We start from the raw sequence: 6,000 nt of genomic DNA, 5'->3' as shown, positions 1-6,000 counted from the left end.
GGGAGAAGGAAGATTCACTACCAAATCTTGTGTAGACTTTTGGCTAATACCTTTGACTGGGCACTTAATTTTTGAGACTTAAAATGGCTATGGAAATGCCAATTACCTGAGAGGTATCAGAGAGTTATCAGAAAGGTCTTGGACTTAACCTTATTTTCTTCCAAGGGCAGGAGAAGATGGCCCCGTTGAATACATTTTAAAGAAGTGGTGGGAGAGCAAACCACACGTGCATTTTAACTGCTTCATACGCTGTGCTTGTTCAACCTGCATCTCATAAGGGATTTTCAAGCATCTCTTCGAAACTTCAGGGAAGAAAGATCCTTAAAAATTACTTAAGAATAAGAAATGGCAAATGGATACCAACTGTACAGTGTTCCTCATTATTCACTTAGGATGTACAAAAGTCCCTTGTGTTTCCTTGATTTAGTATCAACTCTCATCCTTTCCTGTTAAGAACTCTAGTTTGTCAACCTGAAATTCTCATCCAAGAAGGTTTTTAGGAACAGAATCCTCCAGGTTGGGCACTGCAGGGTGAGGAAATCATGTGTATGACACTTGCATCGCCCACCTTTATTCTGAGCCATTTTTAAGGTTTCTGAGCCCTGTCTATTGCTGTAATCTGGATTTAGCTATACCTCTTGGGTTGCCTCAGTCTAGACATAAGTCATTTTTCACCACATAAACATCAAAAAAGCAAACCAACACACACACACACAAACACACATGCACAGACATACACACACACACTCCAAACTACCTCCTCCTCTGTCACATCACAAATCAGTTCTTAAGACCTGAAAGAGAAAGGTTGTTTGTTTGTTTGTTGCGGTACGCGGGCCTCTCACTGTTTTGGCCTCTTCCGTTGCGGAGCACAGGCTCCGGACGCACAGGCTCAGTGGCCATGGCTCACGGGCCCAGTCGCTCCATGGCATGTGAGATCCTCCCGGACCAGGGCACGAACCCGTGTCCCCTGCATCGGCAGGCGGACTCTCAACCACTGCGCCACCAGGGAAGCCCTGTTTGTTTGTTTTTAAGTATTATTTCTGAAGGCTATTTAAGATTACAAAGAGTAATAAATCACATATACCAATGCCCAGACCTAAATTTCTTCGTTAAGCATCTTTTTATTTTCTCACATTTTCCTTTCCTAAAGCAGCTGTCATCCCTCTTCATTGGCTGGAACCCTCCTCCCCTTCCATACCCCATCTGCTTACATACCCTGTTCCTAGTTTGACTGAAAAAAGGCTCAGCCTTTAGCCAAGTCCTGACCAGCTGCCCTGGGCTTGCCCTGGGCCACTGAAATTCTCAGGCAATCCCGGGTACATTTGGGTGGTGGGTGTGGTTGGGGGGTGGAGGTGGGGTCACGAGCATCAATACTGCTTAGGTACTTCAGGTGTCTTCCTCTCCTCAGGACGTGACTGCATAGCTCCTCTGACTTTTCCTCTCCTGAGTGTATTTTGCCCCTGTAATCCTGTTCTAGCTGGGCCAAAACTACAGAAGGATTGCTTCCAGCCTCCCATGAAATGGGTCTTCACAGTCATGGAGCCTCCAGAAAGGGAAAGAGCAAATGGGACAGATTCCTTCTAACCTTGACCTCATAGGCAAATTAGTTCCTGTCATGGTGTACGCCCAAGAAACTGGAGCTTGGTCTTCCTCTTTTTCTGAAAGCAAAATATTGTCCATAATTTTACCAATTCAGTTAAGTGAAAATATTCTTAGTTCCTCAGACTCTGGCCCTGCTTACCAGCTCACATTCTCTCTTTTATCCATCTTCGTTACTGAATACACGTGGCGGTTCATAATCGAAAAATGCATGAACGTGCAGAAAGCCAGGGAAGTTATATGATAAAGACATTCATTCCACAAGTGCATCCTAATCCGGGACCTTATTATGGGGGCCAGTGACAAATATTTCTGCAAACTTTCAAGAAAGCCAGAGAACAGGAAAAGTAGAATACATTTGTAGAGGTAAAATTAAATGGTGTTTCATTACCAATGGTAAGCTGAATAAATTCAGATCAGGGGACACCAGTCTTCAAGGATTTCAAAGGTGGCAACAAAATAAAATAAAATAAAAATCTAGATCCGTTAAAAGCACCAAGACACTAAAAAGTCCAGCCGAAAAATAAAACCATCTCCTTTCTCAGCACTGTCAAACTTAATTCTCGTGGAGAAAAGCTGCCACATCTCGCATTCTTCACGAGAGACACATTTTCAAAAAACCGTATCACCTAGTTTGTATTACCCAATTTTACTGAGTGACACCCTATTTTGCCACCCCTGCCCACGCAGCCCGTAGAAAGAGGCAATGAAGCATCCTCTGGCTTAAATTGGAGTCAGAACTAATCTTCATCAGGAGAAACCTGCAGGTAATACATGATGGGCCAGGCATGGTGATGGGGCAGGTGGGAGTCCAGGGCATCTGTCTCACCTCCAGTGAGCTGCAAACCCATCCGGAAAACAGAGCATATTGGGGACCATTCTGTCAAGGTTGTCTCTCTAATATCTCCTCAGTCCGTGTCCTCTTTGCCATCCCCACTGCTCCTTGAAACACATACGATACTATTCAGACTCTCTGGTTGGCCCCAAAGGGTAGAAGTAGGAACAGTGGGGAGATTCTCTAGGGAAGAACCTTAAAGCTCAATGGAGGAAACATCATGATTGATATTCGGCTTTGAAAGAGTTTCTACCAAACAAATATTATTTTTTAAGTAATAACTAATTGTTTCCTCTTCCTAAATTAATCATACATGGGTATAAATTGGCAGATGATAAATGCAAAACAGGAAAGAGCAATAAAACACTATTAACTGGAGCTTCTGCAGCCGACGCTGCGGGCTGCCTAACCAATGACAATGTTCCTCCAGTTACCTTCCAGCTGTGCAACCTTGAGCAGGTACGTAGCACCCTGAAACTCAATTTGCTCATCTGTAACATGAAGCATAGCAGCAGGACTTACTCCAACTCTTGAGGAATTCAATGAGATAATAATGCTATAAGGCACCCAGCACAGCGCCCGGCAGGCGGTGAGAACTCAGTCCCTGCTATGCTGTTTCTGTTCTCCACCTGTGGAGGTGTGAGAGTGTTGAACGATTTTGAGTTGCTTGGAAACTGGCTAGTTCTTATTTTCCCTTGCAAGTTAGGATAAGGACTGCTCACCTGGGCCTCATAGCAAAGGAAGCAGCATCATGAATCCTTGGAGAGGCTAGAGGGCTATGGATAGAAGGGAAGTTCAACATGCAAACCATCACTTAAGAAGCCTATTCTGGGAATTTCCTGGTGGTCCAGTGGTTAGGAATGTGTGCTGTCGTTGCTGAGGGCATGGGTTCGATCCCTGGTCAGGAAACTAAGATCCCACAAGCTGCGAGGTACAGCCAAAGGGGGAGGAAAAAAAAAACAAAACCAAGAAGTCTATCCTATTCTAAGTCCTGTTGCTTTTCTCATCTTATTTCTAAGCATTGCTAAAAAGTAACTCAATGCTAGAGCCATTCTTGGGTCTTACCTAAGTCCACCTACTCTGTGATTCTCCATGCATTTGTCTAGACTGTTCCCAGGCCTGGAGAAGTATTCTCCACCACTTGGCTGACCTGCTTCTTCCCCTTCTAGGAGCCTCATTTCTCAGCCCTCTCTGAGTTAGGTGCCCCTTTTCTCACCCTGTAGACTCTCTGCTGGTCCCTATCACAGAATTCTTTCTGCATTTGATTTCTTGTCTCCTCAGTCCCAAGCACATTTCTTGCATATACTGAGTTGTAAATAAATGTTGGTTGAATGACAACATACCCATAAAAAAATAAGGTTAGGGCTTCCCTGGTGGCGCAGTGGTTGAGAGTCCGCCTGCCGATGCAGGGGACACGGGTTCGTGCCCCGGTCCGGGAAGATCCCACATGCCGCAGAGCGGCTGGGCCCGTGAGCCATGGCCGCTGAGCCTGCGCGTCCAGAGCCTGTGCTCCACAACGGGAGAGGCCACAACAGTGAGAGGCCCGCGTACCGCAAAAAAAAAAAAAAAAAAAAAAAAAAGGTTAAACTCAGTTGTAAGTAAACACTATTCTATGCAGTTGTATACTTGATCTAGCAAAGTTATTTCTATCTTTTTTCTCTGAGATAAACCTGATATGTTTATTACCTCCACCATAATTTTTTTTCTGGGAACCTTCTGCTTTATTGCTGTAAGGAGAATAGACAGCCACCACCTTGCCGGAGTGAAACTGTGCAAAGAAACACAGCATATGCTTAGAAATTGAAAAGCACAATTAATAATTCATGAATTAAAGCAGAACTCGTAATGGAAATCTAGAAGTGAGTGATGATAAAATTACATATTAAAACATGAGTAATGCAATTTAAAGGATACTTAGAGGGAAATATACTGTCTTAAATGTATGTATTGGAAAAAATTAAATCTTAAGAAGCTACATATTTAATACACAAACTAAAAGTAAAGAACCATAGAATAAACTGAAAGAAACTTTAAAAGATAATCAAGGTAAAATAAAAAAGCAATTAAATAGAAAATAAGGACGCTGTAAAGATATTTATTTTTGGAAAGGTAGCTCATTGAAGAGATCCATAAAATAGCTGTCTGACAAGACTGCTCTACAAAAAAGAGAAAACACAAATAAGCAATATTTATAACAACAAAGGGAACACAGCTGCAGTTTCAGAGGCATTTTAGCAATCATTAAACAATGCTGTGAAGAGTATTAGGACAATAATTTTAATAACTGAGATGAGATTAATATTTTCAGAAAAATAAAAATTACCAAACTTGACTCAAGAAGAGACAGAAAAACCTGAATTGACCATTCAGTTAATTAAATTTGTGGTCAAAAATCTGCCTACCCTTCCAAAAAAAGCAACAGTACAAGATAATTCCAAGTTTTACCAAACCTAAGAATGAACAATTCTTATCTTATGCAAGCTCTTCTAGAGACTAGAAAGAGGGAAACTAGCTGACAGAAAAGGGCTAAGAAAAACCTTTTGTTTCTAGATGGACAAATTTGACCGGGTGTTAACCCTGAAATCCTGCTAAAGGTGAAATGTGAGCACTGTTTCCAGGCAATGTAACTTACAGTTAGGGAAGAAAAAATAACTCCATGACTGATGAAATGCATCATTCCTGGGAGGACTGTGGATGGGCTATAAATGCCCGGCAGGATGCTGTAATTTGAGCTTCCTGTGTGGAGCAATCTGTAACTGGGTTTGTCCTTTATGGGGATATAGAAGCTATGGCTACGGAGTTGTTACAACTTTGTTGGTTCTTATTTCAGGTGATGGCTCCTAAATCCACCCAGGTGGTCTCTCTCCCTTCACCTGAGCTGTCACTTGGGTGATTTGAGAATAGCCAGTAACTGCTGTGTCAGCTGCTGCGAAGACTCCCACCCAAGAGAGATGTCCTGCTGACAGGTGTGTATGACCCGCAGCCTTCAATGTCACCTGGTGCCAGGTGTGGCCTGTGGACTCAGCCCTAGAACCTAAATGTCTAGTTGAAACTGAGACCACTGTTGGTGGATACTGCAAGACTCAAATCATGGGACCGGTCTAGACTTGATAACAAATAGATGAAGATAAGAGTGGACAATAAAATTATTGGCAATATCATTTTTGAACAAAGATGCAAACATCCTAATATTAGCAAATTGATTCCAGCAAGGTATTTAAACACACACACACACACACACACACACACACACACACCCTTCTATAAACACTCACAGAAAAAACCAAATGGAAAAATATTAGAAAAATCGATTATCAAATTCTACCTTAATGGATTAAGGAGCAAAACAATTTGTCAAACACTGTTGGCTGACACATCAGCCCTTCCTACCCTTCTCCTAGCTGGCCTCCACTACAATAGTTGCAGCTGTTTTTGCAAACGACCTTCCATGTAGATCAATGAAAGAGAAAGCAAATCCCAGAAATAAAGTCACTTAGATATTGCAACTTTTAAAGTAAATTGGAATTACAAATCAGTGGACAAGAAAGGACTGTCCAATTAAT

Source organism: Tursiops truncatus, chromosome 17 (assembly GCF_011762595.2).
Source record: "Tursiops truncatus isolate mTurTru1 chromosome 17, mTurTru1.mat.Y, whole genome shotgun sequence".
Taxonomy (NCBI): domain Eukaryota; kingdom Metazoa; phylum Chordata; class Mammalia; order Artiodactyla; family Delphinidae; genus Tursiops; species Tursiops truncatus.
The sequence above is the reverse complement of the archived record's forward strand: the minus strand, read 5'-3'. Positions refer to the sequence as shown.